At 46.0% G+C, this 19,529-nt stretch overlaps 1 protein-coding gene and 1 pseudogene across 2 annotated transcripts in view; one reads left to right on the forward strand and one right to left on the reverse strand.

Annotated features, from left to right (window-relative positions):
* Positions 1-19,529, forward strand: part of LOC309550703 — a 167,092-nt pseudogene that overhangs the window by 98,657 nt on the left and 48,906 nt on the right. The window lies entirely within an intron of this gene.
* The window catches only part of LOC309549773 (gastrula zinc finger protein XlCGF66.1-like), a gene marked incomplete at its 3' end in the record, with an annotated part of 313,385 nt that overhangs the window by 14,685 nt on the left and 279,171 nt on the right, over positions 1-19,529 (reverse strand). The window lies entirely within an intron of this gene.

Consider the following 19,529-nt stretch of genomic DNA (forward strand, 5'->3'; position numbering starts at 1 on the left):
TGATGAGTGGGCGATGCGACCCACGAAACGCGCCGAGTTCAGCGTACAAGATATATTTATGTGCATACTGATACTGCCATGTCATGTTTTATTAATAATTTGCATCATCACGTTTATGGATTGATGTATATACTCAGATATGAATATATTTTATGCTGCAATATTTTGTATGATGGTTTTAATTAATAAATCAGACGCATTGAGCAATAATGACTATTGAGTCCTCCTCAATTAAAGTCCCACTGGGCAATTTCTTGTTCTGTATCTGTTGTATCTTATACAATGTGTTGTACATTACATACTCCTGATCCCTGCCCTATATACTCTATGTTGTACATTACATACTCCTGACCCCTGCAGTATATACTCTGTTGTACATTACATACACCTGACCCCTGCACTATATACTCTATGTTGTACATTACATACTCCTGAACCCTGCACTGTTGGAGATACAACAACTTTAAAGCTTAGCCTATTACCTGCTGCAGTTCACGAATAGGACACTAGATGTCGCTAATACTCAGTGATATGCTATGCATTTTCTATGATGTGTTGTAATTTCCTGTACACTGTACTGTGCTTGTTGGTTATCTCTTCCTGTCTGTGTTTTCTCACCATGAGAAGGTGACATCTTTGCTCTCTGTGGTTATGTTCCAATAAAGAAGCCAGTTCCTGTTACTCCACAATGTCTGATCTGAAAGAACTCCGCTGCACCCAGTGATCGCACTCTGCAACATGCACTATATACTGTATATTGTACATTACATACTCCTGACCCTTGCACTATATACGGTATATTGTACATTACATACTCCTGACCCTTGCACTATATACTCTAATTTGTACATTACATACTCCTGACTCCTGCACTATATACTCTATGTTGTATATTACATACTTCTGACTTCTACTCTCTCCCCTCTACCCACTGCTATATATACACATAATATGGATTCTCTTTTGCTACACCCATTTCCTACCAGCTGGACATTTTATATCTGATGATTTGATTGGAGCTCAGACTTTTACATGGGTATAATAATGTGATAACATCCTCCAACTTTGGAACCTTAAACAGAAAGTGATAATGAGGGAGGAGTCAATAACCCAATGATGGTGGTCTTCAGGATCAGTCCAGTCTTCATCTTGGTTGTTCTCCTCCCATCCTCACTCTCTGACCTCTGGTGGGGCTCAGCCCCGCTGTTATTCATGACTAAATCATGGACTAAATAAGTAAGTGCAGGACTTCTTGTGTTAGGAAGATGACAATGAGTAATAGAGGGGGAGGGGACACTCGTCCTATAATCCCCTCATCACTGTCACTCCTATAAAAGACAGTTCTCGTTGTTTCCTCACTCTCTGACTAAGGTCCATGAATAAAGAAATGAACTGGTAGGAGATCAGAGGACCCATTTACTAGTTACCTTGAGGGGGGATCGTAAGATCCTCAGAGACAAAGCTGCCTGATGTGGGCGGAGTCTTGGTTTAGGGGAACCAATCTGCTGATGTCTAGTAATAATCTTTGTATTTCTATTTTAGTAGATGGACAGGAGATGAGGAAAACCTCAGAGGATTGTCTCACTTTGTCTCCAGACTGTAAATTAGAAGATGAGGACATCACACAGTATAGTCCAGGAGAAAACCCGGCTACCTCAAATGTCCATCCGGGACCACACAGTGTAGATGGACCATCGTATTCCTCTTATCCTGAGGAACCTCAGACTGTGAGGGACAGTGCCGGACCATCGTATTCCTCTTATCATGAGGAACTTCAGACTGTGAGGGACGGTGCCGTCCTTCCAACAGATAAGAGGTTTTCCTGTACTGAGTGCGGGAAGTGTTTCAGTTTTAAATGCCGTCTTAATGTGCATAAAAGATCTCACACAGGAGAGAAGCCGTATTCCTGTCTTGAGTGCGGAAAATGTTTTTCAAAAAAGTCCGATCTTAACAGACATCAGAGATCTCACATGGGGGAGAAGCCATATTCCTGTCCTGAGTGTGGGAAATGTTTTTCTCAGAAGTCCCATCTTTACAGACATCAGAAATGTCACATGGTCAAGAAGCCACTTTCCTGTCCTAAATGAGGGAATGTTCCTCACTGAAGTCCTGTCTTTCCGTACATCAGAGATCCCACACAACCCTGGAGGTGTATTGGTGCCTTGAGTGCGGGAAATGTCTTTTATATGAATGTTGGTGGACATGTGTGGAAGAAGCACACCCTGATATACACCTCAGATATACTCCATGGCTGATCTTCATCATGTAAGAACTTCAAAATGAGATCAGAAATCACCAAAGACATGGATAAAGTGTTGTACCGTGTTGGCCATTGATAGCAGGAGAAAAATAAAAATGGAGTCCTTACCTTTCATTGGCTGAGTACATTTTGTGGTGTAAGCTTTCACACTTAGAGGTCTGTCTAGTTGAATGAATGTGACCGACACATAACCCGACGTGACATTGTACAAGAGACCAATCTTTCTGTGGGAACGGGGAACACATTCATCCTAGGCTGTCCTAGGAGGGTTCAGGCGTCCTGACAAATCTTTCCATGACCATGATTCCAGGCATTAGTTACCCACTTATCCTCCGGAAGATTTACCCCTCTTCATGACCAGGCCATTTTTGCAATACAGCACTGCGTTACTTTAACTGACAATTGCCGGTCGTGCGACGCTGTACCCAAATAAAATTGATGTCCTTTTTTCCCACAAATAGAGCTTTCTTTTGGTGGTATTTGATTACCTCTGCGGTTTTCATTTTTTGCGCTATAAACAAAAAGACAATTTAAAAAAAAAAAAAGAATATTGTTTACTTTCTGATTTAAAACATCCAATAAAAAGAAATGTAAAAAATCAAATTTCTTCATCAATTTATTACAATTTGTATTCTGCTTCATATTTTTGGTAAAAATCCCCAATAAGTGTATATTGATTGGTTTGTGTAAAAGTTATATCATCTACAAACTATGGGATATATATTTTTACTAGTAATGGCGGTGATCAGCGCTGTATAGCAGGACTGCATATTATGGCGAACTGTCGGACACGGGGGGGGGGGGAGTAATTCAATAAGCTGAAAAAATTGCACTGCTCCAGTTCTATTTTTTCTCGCCGTGTTTAACCACTTTAGCCCCAGTCGCCGCAGATATACTGCGGCAGGCTGGCGCTCGCCTGGGTGGAGCTTGAGGGCGATCGTGCGCCGTCGGAGGCGCGTGCCCACCACCGCTTGTTAGCTGGGGAGCCAGCGCGTGTGACCGGCGGCTCCGATGGCCGCCGGCCACTCGCGATCTCCCGCAGCAGAGGGAGAAAGACAGACGGCTGATGTAAACAAAACCCTCTGTCATTCTCCCTGAAGTGATCACAGAGGCTATGTGATCCTGCTATATATGATCGCATGTCTCTGTGATGACTTCACAAGCCATGCCCCCTGACAGTTAGAATCACGCCCCTAGGTACACATTTAATCCCTTGATCACCCACACTGTTAACCCCTTCCCTGCCAGTGTCATTTTGCAGTAACAGTGCATATGTATAGCACTGATTACTGTAGTAATGTCACTGGTACCCCCAAAGGTGTCAAAAATGTCAGTCAGGGGTCCGATCTGTGCGCCGCAATGTCACAGTCCCGCAAAAAATCGCAGATTGCTGCCATTACTAGTAGAAGAAAAAAAAAACAATAAAGACATAAATCTTTCCCGTATTTAGTAAACGCAATAACATTTGCGGAAACCAATCAAAATACGCTTATTGCAGTTTTCTTTCCAAAAATATGTAGTAGAAAACAAATTGCCTAAAATGTTAAAAAATTTAGATTTTTACTTTTTTTTTTTGAGAATTTCATATAAAAGAATGTGAAAAATATTGTTATTTTTTCAAAATTGCACAGGTGACCAAATACCGCCAAAAGAAAGCTCTGTTTGTGGGAAAAAAGGATGTAAATTTAATTTGGGTACAGCATTGCACGACCGTGCAAATGTTCGTTAAAGTCACGCAGTGCCGAATTGCAAAATAGGGCCTGGTCATTGAGCAGCCAAATCCTCCGGTCTAAAAGTGATTAAATCAGTTAAAATAACGCCCAGGCAAATTTGTGATCGTTAAATTCAATAGTGAATGACTGACTGATACGTCGTGGGTTCTAGTCCGACCATCATCACATAAGTTGTGTTGGGGGGTTTATGTCTACAGATTGTTAAATGGTGGTAAAATTAGTGATAAGTACATGCAGCTGAGATGATTGGACATGCCTGTGAAGTGGGGGCATTCACCAAGTGACAGCATTCACAGCTGATTCTAAATAAAATCGCCAATTATCCCAGCTGATCTGAGAGTTTGTCTATTTGGAGATTGTCTACTGGTAAGCCAATTGTAAATCTATACATATATATATATATATATATATATATACCTTAGATTGTAAGCTCCTTGAGGGCAGGGACTGATGTGAATGTACAATGTATATGTAAAGCGCTGGGTAAATTGACAGCGCTATATAAGTACCTGAAAATAAATAAATAAATATATATGTATATATATATACAGTATATATATATATATGTGTGTGTGTGTCTTGATGTTCTGTTATTGCTTTATGAAATATGCTGTTGGCACATTTCCATTGTCTTCTTTGGGCTTAAAGATTACGGCTCAAGACAGATTGATAAATAGCTCAGTGGGCTGAGGCAATACAATATAAGTGTCAGCTCCTGGGTACAATTCCTACTTTGCCATGGGCCCCAGGCACAGCTGTACTTGCAGCAGATGCTGCAACTTTTGCAACAGCCCCCCCCCCCCACCTCCTGAGCCCCCACCTCATGTTTTTTTTATGTTAGTTTTTTTTATATTTATGTTTGTCATTACTGTTTGTAATAATTTGGATATTGTTTGTAATAAATATATTTTAAATTAAATTTTAAAAAGAAACTGTGAAGAGAGAGAGAAAAAGAAGATTAGCAATGAAATTCCCAAAACATAATGGAGGTTAGACAGTCATGGAAAACATCAACCCCCACTCCTCTCATCTTTATCCCCACCATATCCCCCCTCCCCCTTTTTTTGTCTTTCTCTAAATGTTTACCCATTAAACCCCCCTACTCTTTTACATCTTTCTCACTCTCTCATCCTCTTCTCTCCCACCTATGTCTCTCTCTCTCTCCTTCCCCCCCCCCCTCCCCTGAAAGGAAGCTTTTTGCACCTTTTCAGTGCTGAAGCTGATTGCTACTCTGCAAGCTTTCTGCTTCAGGGGCCCTGATGAGTCATTTTCTGACGAAACGCCGCGTTGGGTGGGACTGGAAGGTGTGACGTCATTGTGCCGAGGACGCAGCGGCCATTTTGTCGGTTGGACTGTACACACACACTGACCCTGCTCTGCATGTTTATGGGAGTTGAACAGCTTTAAAATAAATGTTGCCCTTTATTTCATACGTAATACTCTGAGTGTTTTTCTATTCTTGGGGCTTTATGTTAATCCTCCCTGGGGACCGGATCCTGAGCCTGGGAATTTGTGTGACCCTTTCCTGGGAGCCTGCCTGATCCTGGACCATTATCTGGCCTTACTGGGTGCTGAATATGAACTCTGGATGAGCCTATAGTGGGATATGGATGCTTTGCATTAGTAACAGGACAGTAGGAGGCAGTGTGGTTGGAGGTGATCTGGTGGTGGTAGCACCTATTTGCCTTAACAGCTGACCCTGGTGGATGGATGGACCTATTGTCTTATTGGACTGATATATACTCACTTACAGTAGTTTCTAGCGCAGCACCTCCCTTTACCATGTAGCCTTAAAGATATGTACTCCATGCTTCTGTGCTGAAGGTGGTTCTCTGAAAAGGTATGGCTGAGGCACCAACAACATCAAAGTGTTTTGACCATCTCCTTTTTTGATGCTTAGAAAGAACAATCAAATCGGGAAAGTTAACCCTCTCCACACTGACTGTGTTGCCCAAAATAAACTTGCAATTAGTGGTCATTGTTAGATGGCCCTGATAGGATATTCTCTATCCTTGACTTTCACAATCTTCCATGTCAAACTCCACTTCAACCTTCTTGTCACATCTAGCTAAAATACACTGAATCTTCCACAAACTTACATTTGCACATATACACATCACCCTAGCACACACATTACACGTGAGAATCCCATTGAATGTACTTGCAGTGTGCCTGAAGGGAGCCTGCCTCCTCTCCTCCATGGGCCTCCTCCTCCTCCCCTTGGGGTGACCACATGGCAGATACTAGAAACACAAAGAAAAAATACAATCATTTAAGAACAGCAATTTGGAAAAGGGACACAGAAAGTAGGCCAACCCATTGAAGGTAGTTACAGTGGGCTGGGGGGGGGGCAGCCTCCCCTCTTCCCCTGTCCTCCCCAACATCATAGATGTCTGCTGCTACATCAACCAAAACCAAGACAAACAAACATTGCAGCCCTTCCAGTTTAAACAGGGACCCAGAGAAGACACAAACACATGGAGGGTACTTACATTAAGCTTGAGGGAAGGTGTCCTCCTCGCCCCTCTCTTCAGCTATCTCCTCCTCCCTCTCCTCCTCCACTGTCTCCTCCCCTGCCTCCTCCATCTCCTCCTCCTTTCTCACCCTCCTCCTCTTCACCCATCACTGAAACTACATAAACCACAAAAGAGAAAACATATATAATAAAAAAAATGCAGCCCTCCAACTTAGAACAAAGACACAGAACTAGTGTTGAGCGAACACGGACTGTATTATTCGTGTTCGTACCGAATAATTGGATTTTTGTTACCCGAACATGGACACGGACACTTTACTGTATGTTCGGGTAAAAATCCGTGTTCGGTCGTTTTATTTCAGGGTTTTGCATGTTTTGGCGCTCTTTTCATGGCGGGCTTTCAACAGCCAATCAACAATCGTTTAACTGGTGTGCCTTAAGCCATCCCAGCCATGCCTGCAAATGTCTCAGTAGCTGTGATTGGCCGTCTGAAGCATGTGACCAAGTCTTTATAAGTTCGAGGCAGCCGCAGCGGCGTCATTATGCTGCTTAGATCAGGGACAGAGCACACATCAACGTGCTGGCTGCTGATTAGGGAAAGATAGGCAGGAAAAAACCATTTGTGTCCGGATAGAATTGAGGGACAGGTCGGAGTGTTTAGGCAGGGCGAGTTGTAGGCATTTTAGGGATAGAGTCTGCTGAATTATAGGGTCAGTGTGTTCTACAAACTACAATCGATATTCCTGTGTGGGGTGGGGTCTGCACTTAGTTCTCCTGATCTACGATCTCTTCTCAATCCTGTTAGGGACAGAGTCTGCTGAATTTTAGGGAAAGTGTGTTCTACAAACTACAATCGATATTGCTGTGTGGGGTGGGGTCTGCACTTAGTTCTCCTGATCTACGATCTCTTCTCAATCCTGTTAGGGACAGAGTCTGCTGAATTTTAGGGAAACTGTGTTCTACAAACTACAATCGATATTGCTGTGTGGTGTGGGATAGGAGATAGGCAGGTGTCAGTGATCCACATCCATTTTTCTGTGTGTGGGCTGCAGTGAACACAATCTTTTTGGGGTGCAGTGAACACAATCCTTTTGGAGTGCAGTGAACAAAATCTTTGTGGGGTGCAGTGAACAAAACCTTTGTGGGGGTACAGTGAACACAATCTTTGTGGGGTGCAGTGAAGACAATCCTTGTGGGGTGCAGTGAAGACAATCCTTGTGGGGTGCAGTGAACAAAATCTTTGGGGGGTACAGTGAACACAATCTTTGTGGGGTGCAGAGAAGACAATCCTTGTGGGGTGCAGTGAACAAAATCTTTGGGGGGGTACAGTGAACACAATCTTTGTGGGGTGCAGTGAACAAAACCTTTGTGGGGTGCAGTGAACACAATCTTTGTGGGGTGCAGTGAAGACAATCCTTGTGGGGTGCAGTGAAGACAATCCTTGTGGGGTGCAGTGAAGACAATCTTTGGGGGGTACAGTGAACACAATCTTTGTGGGGTGCAGTGAACAAAACCTTTGTGGGGTACAGTGAACACAATCTTTGTGGGGTGCAGTGAACAAAACCTTTGTGGGGTACAGTGAACACAATCTTTGTGGGGTGCAGTGAAGACAATCCTTTTGGAGTGCAGTGAACACAATCTTTGTGGGGTACAGTGAACACAATCTTTGTGGGGTGCAGTGAACAAAACCTTTGTGGGGTACAGTGAACACAATCTTTGTGGGGTGCAGTGAACACAATCTTTGTGGGGTGCAGTGAACAAAACCTTTGTGGGGTGCAGTGAACACAACCTTTGTGGGGTACAGTGAACACAATCTTTGTGGGGTGCAGTGAACAAAACCTTTGTGGGGTACAGTGAACACAATCTTTGTGGGGTGCAGTGAACAAAACCTTTGTGGGGTACAGTGAACACAATCTTTGTGGGGTGCAGTGAAGACAATCATTTTGGAGTGCAGTGAACAAAATCTTTGTGGGGTACAGTGAACACAATCTTTGTGGGGTGCAGTGAACAAAATCTTTGTGGGGTACAGTGAACACAATCTTTGTGGGGTGCAGTGAAGACAATCCTTGTGGGGTGCAGTGAAGACAATCCTTGTGGGGTGCAGTGAACAAAATCTTTGGGGGGTACAGTGAACACAATCTTTGTGGGGTGCAGTGAACAAAACCTTTGTGGGGTACAGTGAACACAATCTTTGTGGGGTGCAGTGAACACAATCTTTGTGGGGTGCAGTGAAGACAATCCTTTTGGAGTGCAGTGAACACAATCTTTGTGGGGTACAGTGAACACAATCTTTGTGGGGTACAGTGAACACAATATTTGTGGGGTGCAGTGAACAAAACCTTTGTGGGGTACAGTGAACACAATCTTTGTGGGGTGCAGTGAACACAATCTTTGTGGGCTGCAGTGAACAAAACCTTTGTGGGGTGCAGTGAACACAACCTTTGTGGGGTACAGTGAACACAATCTTTGTGGGGTGCAGTGAACAAAACCTTTGTGGGGTACAGTGAACACAATCTTTGTGGGGTACAGTGAACACAATCTTTGTGGGGTGCAGTGAACAAAACCTTTGTGGGGTACAGTGAACACAATCTTTGTGGGGTACAGTGAACACAATCTTTGTGGGGTGCAGTGAAGACAATCCTTTTGGAGTGCAGTGAACAAAATCTTTGTGGGGTACAGTGAACATAATCTTTGTGGGGTGCAGTGAAGACAATCCTTGTGGGGTGCAGTGAAGACAATCCTTGTGGGGTGCAGTGAAGACAATCCTTGTGGGGTGCAGTGAACAAAATCTTTGGGGGGTACAGTGAACACAATCTTTGTGGGGTGCAGTGAACACAATCTTTGTGGGGTGCAGTGAACACAATCTTTGTGGGGTGCAGTGAAGACAATCCTTGTGGGGTGCAGTGAAGACAATCCTTTTGGAGTGCAGTGAACACAATCTTTGTGGGGTACAGTGAACACAATCTTTGTGGGGTGCAGTGAAGACAATCCTTGTGGGGTGCAGTGAACAAAATCTTTGGGGGGTACAGTGAACACAATCTTTGTGGGGTGCAGTGAACAAAACCTTTTTGGGGTACAGTGAACACAATCTTTGTGGGGTGCAGTGAAGACAATCCTTTTGGAGTGCAGTGAACACAATCTTTGTGGGGTACAGTGAACACAATCTTTGTGGGGTGCAGTGAACAAAACCTTTGTGGGGTGCAGTGAACAAAACCTTTGTGGGGTACAGTGAACACAATCTTTGTGGGGTGCAGTGAACACAATCTTTGTGGGGTGCAGTGAACACAACCTTTGTGGGGTACAGTGAACACAATCTTTGTGGGGTGCAGTGAACAAAACCTTTGTGGGGTACAGTGAACACAATCTTTGTGGGGTGCAGTGAACAAAACCTTTGTGGGGTACAGTGAACACAACCTTTGTGGGGTACAGTAAACACAATCTTTGTGGGGTGCAGTGAACAAAACCTTTGTGGGGTACAGTGAACACAATCTTTGTGGGGTGCAGTGAACACAATCTTTGTGGGGTGCAGTGAACAAAACCTTTGTGGGGTACAGTGAACACAATCTTTGTGGGGTGCAGTGAACAAAACCTTTGTGGGGTACAGTGAACACAATCTTTGTGGGGTGCAGTGAAGAAAACCTTTGTGGGGTACAGTGAACACAATCTTTGTGGGGTGCAGAGAAGACAATCCTTTTGGGGTGCAGTGAACACAATCTTTGTGGGGTACAGTGAACACAATCTTTGTGGGGTGCAGTGAACACAATCTTTGTGGGGTGCAGTGAACAAAACCTTTGTGGGGTGCAGTGAACACAATCTTTGTGGGGTGCAGTGAAGACAATCCTTGTGGGGTGCAGTGAAGACAATCCTTGTGGGGTGCAGTGAAGACAAACAATCCTTGTGGGGTGCAGTGAACAAAATCTTTGGGGGGTACAGTGAACACAATCTTTGTGGGGTGCAGTGAACAAAACCTTTGTGGGGTACAGTGAACACAATCTTTGTGGGGTGCAGTGAACAAAACCTTTGTGGGGTACAGTGAACACAATCTTTGTGGGGTGCAGTGAAGACAATCCTTTTGGAGTGCAGTGAACACAATCTTTGTGGGGTACAGTGAACAAAACCTTTGTGGGGTACAGTGAACACAATCTTTGTGGGGTGCAGTGAAGACAATCCTTGTGGGGTGCAGTGAAGACAAACAATCCTTGTGGGGTGCAGTGAACAAAATCTTTGGGGGGTACAGTGAACACAATCTTTGTGGGGTGCAGTGAACAAAACCTTTGTGGGGTACAGTGAACACAATCTTTGTGGGGTGCAGTGAACAAAACCTTTGTGGGGTACAGTGAACACAATCTTTGTGGGGTACAGTGAACACAATCTTTGTGGGGTACAGTGAACACAATCTCATACTTCTGAAGCTTTGAGGGTGCTGCCTGTTCTATACTCCTCCTCCTCCTCCTCCTCCTCCATCCTTTTAGGTGTACAAACAATAGTAATTGGGGCCTAGTGTGCTTCTGTACGTGTGAAAAACATACACTTTTTTTTTATCATATTTCCTATTCCGCTATTCAATAAAAACCTTTGGGGATCAATTAAATTGCGGAATAGTCTGTGTCGGTACGTGTGAGATCCACCTTTCCAAGTTTTTGGGGTTCATCTCATACTTCTGAAGATTTGAGGGTGCTGCCTGTTCCATACTCCTCTTCCTCATCCTCCCTTTAGGGTAGGAAAAAATTTAATCGGGCCTAGTCTGTGTTTGTACGTGTGAGATACACAGTTTTTTATCCTATTCAGCTATTCAATATACACCCTTTTGGTGTAAAAAACATTAAATTGCGGCATAGTTTGCATATTTGACTGTGAGATACACCTGTGCGATACTGTTGTTCTTTTGTTCCGCTATTCAATAAAGACCTTTCTAGGGCAAGATCTTAAATTTCAGAAATATGAGGAGAGCGTCAAATAGGGGCCGTGGCCTGGGTCGTGGTGGTGCTGCTGCTAGAGCTCCTGTTGCAAGGAGAGGACGTGGTCGATCTGTGCCAGCTACACGCACAAGTGAAACACCTTCCTCAAGTGTGAGTAGGCGACAGAACCTGCATCAGTATTTGGTAGGGCATCATACGCCTCTAGAAGTGATGAGGCCAGAACACAGAGAGGTGATAGTAGATGGGTTTGCTGCTGACAGTGCCTCCAGTTCCTTCACACTGTCTCCCACCCAGTCTACTGCAGAAAGGTCAGAGTTGGCACCTGCAGCCAATGTCCAACCGTCTTTCACCTCACCCCCTTGCAAATCAGGCAAGCAGTCTGAGCCCCAAGCCATAGAGCAGTCTCTTATTCTTTTTGAGGACCCTGTCAGCAGGGTTTCCCAGGGCCATCCACCTAGCCCTGCCCCAGAAGTGGAAGAGATTGAGTGCAGCGATGCCCAACCACTTATTTCTCAAGATGAGTACATGGAAGGACCATCACAGCACGTCTCCGATGATGACGAAACGCAGGTGCCAACTGCTGCGGCGTTCAGCATTGTGGAGACCGACAGGGAGGGCAGGGGTGAAGACTGGGTGGAAGATGATGTGGAGGACGATGAGGTCCTCGACCCCACATGGAATGAAGGTCATGCAGGTGACCTGAGTAGTTTGGAGGAAGAGGCGGTGGTCGCACAGAGCCACCAGCACAGCAGAGGAGGGAGCAGGGTGCAGAAGCGGAGCGGCCGTGCCCTAGACACTACGCCTGCTACTGCCCAACGCAGCAAGGGAACGAGCGCACCAAAGTCAGCTCAAAAGAGTTCTCTAGCGTGGAAGTTCTTTAGAAAATGTGCTGATGACAGGACACGAGTGGTTTGCACCCTGTGCAATCAGAGCCTGAAGCGAGGCATAAACCTTCTCAACCTGAGCACAACCTGAATGATCAGGCATCTAAGTGCAAAGCACGAGCTGCAGTGGAGTACACACCTTCAAAACCAAGAAACGTCTCTGGCTCATCCTGCTTCCTCTTCTGCTGCAGTCTTGGCCGCTCCAGCCACCTCTGTAGTCATACCGGCACCTGCCACCCCGCAAGCAGACGATCTGTCAGCAACACCACCACCTGGGTCACCAACAACCATCTCCACAATGTCCCGTGGAAGCGTTCAGCTTTCCATCTCCCAAACACTTGAGAGGAAGAGGAAGTACCCCCCTACCCACCCGCGATCCCTGGCCCTGAATGCCAGCATTTCACAATTATTGGCCTTTGAAATGCTGTCATTCCGTCTGGTGGAGACGCCCAGTTTTAAAAAGCTTATGTCGGTGGCTGTCCCACAGTACGTCGTGCCCAGCCGCCACTACTTTTCCAGGCAAGCCATCCCTTCCCTGCACAACCAAGTGGGGGAAAAAATCAGGTGTGCACTGCGCAACGCCATCTGTGCCAAGGTCCACCTAACTACCGATACGTGGACCAGTAAGCACGGTCAGGGGCGTTATATCTCCCTAACGGCACACTGGGTAAATGCAGTGGCGGATGGGCCTGAGGCGGATAGCAATTTGGCACATGTCCTTCCACCACCGAGGATTGCAGGGCGCTTCAGTTTGCCTCCTGTTCCTAACTCATCCTACTCCGCTACCTCATCCTCTACCGCCTCCTCATCCGGACAGCGTAATACCTTCACCACCAACTTCAGCACGGCCAGGGCTAAACGACAGCAGGCAGTTTTACAACTTGCCTGTTTGGGGGACAAACCACACACCGCGCAGGAGTTGTGGAGGAGCATGGAACAGCAGACAAATGAGTGGTTGCTGCCAGCGAGCCTCAAGCCCGGCCTGGTGGTGTGCGATAACGGGCGAAATCTCATAGCAGCTCTGGGCCTAGCCGGTTTGACGCACATCCCTTGCCTGGCGCATGTGCTGAATTTGGTGGTGCAGAGGTTCCTTAAAAACTACCCCGATATGTCAGAGCTGCTGCAGAAAGTGCGGGCCGTCTGTGCGCACTTTCGGCGTTCTCACCCTGCTGCTGCTCGCCTGGCAGGGCTGCAGCGTAACTTCGGCCTTCCCGCTCACCGCCTCATATGTGACGTGCCCACAAGGTGGAACTCCACCTTGCACATGCTGCAAAGACTGTGCGAGCAGCAGCAGGCCATAGTGGAGTTTCAGCTGCAGCACGCACGCGTGAGTCGCTCTGCGGAACAGCACCACTTCACCACCAATAACTGGGCCTCCATGCGAGACCTGTGTGCCTTGTTGCGCTGTTTTGAGTACTCCACCAACATGGCCAGTGGCAATGACGCCGTTCTCAGCTTAACTATCCCACTTCTATGCCTCCTTGAAAAAACAATTCGGGCGATGATGGAAGAGGATGTGGCACAGGATGAGGAGGAGGAGGATGAAGAGGTAACATTTCAAAGGCTTTCAGGGCAGTCATTCGCAAGGGGCTCCGAGGGTGGGTTCCTGCACACACAAACGCCAGGGACACAATTGTCCAGCAGGGGCACAGTTCTGGAGGATGAGGAGGAGGAGGAGCTGGAGGAGGAGATGGAACCATGTTCACAGCAGGGTGGCACCCAGGCCAGCTCATGGCCATCACTGGTGCGTGGCTGGGGGGATACAGAGGACACGGACGATACACCTCCCACAGAGGACAGCCTTTCGTCGCCTCTGGGCAGCCTGGCACACATGAGCGATTACATGCTGCAGTGTCTCCACAACGACCGCCGAGTTGCCCACATTCTAACTTGTGCTGATTACTGGGTGGCCACGCTGCTGGATCCCCGTTACAAGGACAAAGTACCGTCCTTAATTCACTCACTGGAGCGCGATCGCAAGATGCGCGAGTACAAGCGCACGCTGGTAGACGCGATGCTGCTGGCATTCCCATCTGACAGCGGGGCCACAGTGGAAGCACAAGGCAGAGGAGGAGGAGGTCGCCAACTCAACCAGGGCACCGCCAGCACCTCAGAAGGCAGGGTTAGCATAGCCGAAATGTGGAAAAGCTTTGTCAGCACGCCACAACAAACAGCAGCACCAGCAGCTCAGATGGAACGTCTTAGCAGGAGGCAGCATTTTACCAACATGGTGGAGCAGTATGTGTGCACACGCCTACATGTAGTGAATGAGGGGTCTGCCCCCTTCAACTTCTGGGTCTCCAAATTGGGCACATGGCCTGAGCTTGCCCTTTACGCCTTGGAGGTGCTGGCGTGCCCTGCAGCCAGTGTATTATCTGAACGGGTATTTAGCACGGCTGGGGGTGTTATAACAGACAAGCGCAGCCGCCTGTCCAGAGACAATGTGGACAAGCTCACGTTCATTAAAATGAACCAGGCATGGATCCCACGGGACTTTTCCGTACCTTGTGCAGAATAGCAATGGATACCGACCTTACCCAGCCATTGTTCCATTTTTGCTCTTTCTCACTCTTTTGGGGTGTACCCTCATTTAAAATTTGTGAAAAGAAGCAGTGTTGGCTACCTCGTCCTCCTCCTCAGGGCCAGATTAACGTAGGGGCTATTGGAGCTGCAGCTCCATGCAGGCCCCTACCTTTTATATAGGCCCCGGGTTGGCCATATTCACTGTGACCGCTCTTCTGTCACTTGTAAACACAGAAGTCTGGCTTCTATGCTCGCTTCCCCTAGGCAGCACCCTCAGAACCTCCCCACACAGCGCGAAGGCCGGACAAGGAGGGACAGTTGCCGATGCATGGATGTGTTTATGGGCTTCAGAGACAGCATCCCATGTTGAATTAGGCATGCATGGCTGCACCCTTCCTCCTCTGGGTGCATGCCAAGGCACGGCCCTTAAGGCCCTTCAAAATCCTCAGCACCAAGACCATGATGCTCTTAATCCGGCCCTGGTCCTCCTCCACCGCCGCTTCCACCTACACCGCCCATAGGTGTGCACAGCCTATTGCATTAGGGTGTGCACCCCAAAGTTGAAATACACATGCATGTGTTTGCCTACATGTACATGGCCCCGATACATTACTCTCCCTGCTGGCAAAGAGAAATAGAGCAGAGCAGGTGCGAGGGAGATCTTTCCCATCTCCTCACTGGCAAACAGAGCGATAATGCTATGTGCCCTAGGTGATTAGGGTGTGCCCAGGTACACCAGGCACACCCTGTGCGCACGCCTATGACACCGCCACATCCACCACCACCTCAACCTCCCTCCTACTCCATATGGGCCTCGTCCTTCAGAGATGAAGAACATTGTTTTATTTTTCTGTTTTTTTTTTGTTGTTTTAAGTTATTTCCCTATCCACATTTGTTTGCAGAGCACTTGCCATGCTCTTAACTACGTTTTGCTGCCATTTGCAGCACTCTAGCCCTTTCCATTGGTGTTTTAGAGCCATTTTAGTGCCTTAAAGTTCGGGTCCCCATTGACTTCAATGGGGTTCGGTGTCCGGGAAAAGTTCGGTAAAAGTCCGGGACACGGACCCGGACTTTTTTTTAAAGTTCGGCCGAACCCGTCGAACACGGACATCTAGGTGTCCACTCAACCCTACACAGAACGCATTCACAGTCAAAGTACTTACAGTGGGCCTGAGGTGGATGAGCCTCCTGCTGCTCCTCTTCATCATCGCTGGTCTCTACAGATAAAAACAGCACAAGTTACACACAATTTTAGGACACAAATATCCAGCTACTTCTGCACATGGAAGCAATATACTCAATGCCCCTACAATTTTTAAGACAAAGCTAGGAATGCATTAGGGAATGTCCATTGGACATTTACTTAGGGCAGGCGGTACATACAGGAGCAATGACATCAATGAGATTCATTGGGCATTTTTATAAACAGGAGGTCACTGTCCATCCACTATGGTGCGCCTCTTTATGTCACTCCAAGAGCGCTGAAGGTCCTGCACTGATGTGCGGTGGTGGAATCTCTGCCACAGCTTCAAATGCAGGTACCGCATAATGGTCGGCTTGGTGAAGTTCTTAATGGGGGAGTCATACCGACGGAGGAGGAGGATCTGTGGAAACAAAAATTTATGTTTTACTAACGTTCCAAAAACTCAAAACATACATAAGAAAACCATTAGAGATTTGGGACCAATGGTTACTGTTTCTGGTGATTAGGGATGAGCTTCAAGTTTGAGTAGAAGCTAAGTTCAACTCAAATATCGGCCGTTTGATCGTTCGTCGAATGACAAACAAATATGCTTCTTCGCAGGAAATTCAAGCGCCCATAATGCACTGCATGCGCACGGTGCATTATGTGATTGGCCAAAGCATGCACCCTTAGTAAATGTAAATAAAATCAGTGCTAAACCACAATAAAACTATAAAAAATGCCAATGGCAGCATACATTCAGTGCTTCCACATAACACAAATATAGGTATAAAATAAAATTAATGTAGCGCCAAAGTAATACTGCAAATAAATCAATAAATAACAAAAGATGGTGACTATGCACAGTGAGATAAAAGTGCAAGTGCTACCATATGTTTAAACCATATAATAATGTGATTCAGTTTCCATAATCACTATCAGAAAGTGTCACAGTGGATATAAAGTGCTAGTGCTGTCAAAAATCTTGTGACAGTGATAAAATAACCATATAAATATTCCAAAATTATATCAAATGGTGGCCAATAAATAAATATATTGAAATGCATAAAGTGCCAAGTTCATAAAAAAAATCAAAGGTATCTTCAGTGATGTGCAAAACTGCAATAAAGGTGCTGGTGCTCCAATCTTATATGTGTAGCCCTGCCCTCTGGGGAGTGCTGTAGTTGCAGTGAGTGCCCTACTGCAGAGGTAGTCCACTGAGTGACTCCAATCCAATGTGTAGCTGTTGCCTAGCTTTTTTTTCTAGCAGTTTTGCACTGACTGCTGTAGTTGCATTGAGTGCCTTACTGCAAAGGTAGTCCATTGAGTGACTCCAATCAAATACACTGTCCAGCTGTTGCCTAGCTTTTTTCTAGCAAAGTTTTGCATTGACTGCAGTAGTCGCATTGAGTGCCATACCGCAGACAGAGGTAGTCCTCCACTGACTCCAGCCCAGTCCAATCTACTGTGACATGTGTAGCTGTTGCCTTGCTCTTTTGCTAGCAGTTTTGCACTGACTGCACTGCATTAGTTGTGCCTTACTGCAGAGGTGGTCCTCCACTGACTCCAGTCCATCCAATCCACTGTGTATGTGTATTTTTTGTGTAGCGGTCGTTGTTGCCTAGCTTTTTTTCTAGCAGTTTTGCACTGACTGCACTGCAGTAACATATTGCATTGAGTGAGTCCACTACCGCTGCACTTTTTTATGCATACAATCAGATGTTGTGAAATGCAAAGCAAATGTCCCAAATTGAAGATTTCCTATCAGTTTTTATGCAGTTGAGGTGTGAGGAATGAGCACTTCATGTTAAAAATGTCAATAAATAAAGATCCACATGTTTATTAAGAGATTTGTGTCGAATTTTGTGTTTTTTGGGCAAAATTTTATATGTGTGAAAATATTGGCCAATATCGGCCGATACCGATATGCGATCGGCAAAATATCGGTATCGGCAACGATAAACAGATATCGGTCGATCACTAGCACACACACACACAGCACAAGGCCGTATTCACACTGCAAGATGTTTCTCAGGGCTGCAGTTCCTCTGAGCTCCACAAGGTGGTGATCTCACTTCTACCCAGACAGGAAGTCTCTATGGAATACAGACAGGAAGTGATGTCAGGTACAGACAGGTAGTTTCGGGTGAGAGGTGAATTAGGAGGAAGTAGAGAGGAGACATTGCTGGAAGTCGCAGCAGATGAGGTAATAAGAGCTTATTTTCTATTTACACCCAGTAACCTCCCGTCATGTCCGTCCTCTTCCTCCATAGTCACTGTGATGTCTTTTATCTCCAGCAGATGATGATACACACATATATAGTGTGGAAACCTAGATTAGGGTCATATCATTTCCCCACTTTCGGGGCCAAACCATTCTCTTAATTTTGGTGATAAATTCTAGTAATATGTTCCTCTAAACAAATAGCACTGACAATAAATAGACAAGACAATGACCATCCTGGCTAGAGATGGGCTCGGACGCATTCGAGTTTGCACGTGCCTGATCCCACCAGGAAGCCGACACTGCACTCTGCTAATCACAGGCAGTGAGACATTTCCCGATCCACATGTGCACAGATCAGTAAATGTCTCACTGCCTGTGATTAGTGGACTGCAGTGTCGGCTTCCTGGCGGGATCGGGTACGTGCGAACTGGAACACACCTGAGTACATCTCTAATCCTGACCATACATGGCCTACAAAGGGCAATTATTACACAACACAGGCAGCCAATGGGCAATCATTACAATATGCAGCCAACACAATGATGGAGTGCCGGGGTCAGGAGTATGGAGCCCCTTACATTGCTGGTCAGGAGGAAAAAAACATTCCCCAGCCTGCCATGAAGAATATGTTCCATCATTGGTGTCAGAGGGAGGAAAATACTGAGGGAAGTATAGGAGCTGAGGGGATGTGAGGGTTTAGTGCAGCTGGAAGACTTTAGGGGCCTCTGAAGGACTCTGAGAACCTTGAGCGAGTAGTCAGGCTTCAGGACTCTGAGGGAAAAGGGGGCTGGAGGGCTCAGGGGACTCTGAGGGACAGAGGGGGGTCTACGATTGTCCTCCCACCCCACCAACTTATTTTTCAGACATTACAGAACTGGCAATCTTTTTTTTTTTTTTCCAAAACAGTTTTTATTAGCAATCTTAACCATCTTATTGTCCCACTGGTCATGTGATTTGTTCTGGAATATTATGTAAGATGAAGAAGGGAATTCCTTAATTCGTTGGTGAGCACTTGTTCTTAGAGGAGTTCTGTTTCAGCTGCAAACCAGCTCAGAAACCAAACAAATCCAACAGAGAAAAAGGAAAATTCTGATCTGGCAGGCTAAGAGGGTCCAAGGTCCAGATTAAATGTATTCTCATCGGAATAGTAGTTCTTAAATGTACAGCAACTCTCCTATTACCACCCTCAAATCCACATCCTATTATTGTGACCAATACCATCCAAATAATTCTTACTTTCATTTCCCAAAGTTATCCGTCTACAAGGAGACCTGTATAGATCAAATGATGGTACCAGTGAGGATGGAGGAGGACCGGAGTCACA

The sequence above is a fragment of the Pelophylax lessonae genome, assembly GCF_965119305.1.
Source record: "Pelophylax lessonae genome assembly, chromosome: 3".
NCBI lineage: Eukaryota > Metazoa > Chordata > Amphibia > Anura > Ranidae > Pelophylax > Pelophylax lessonae.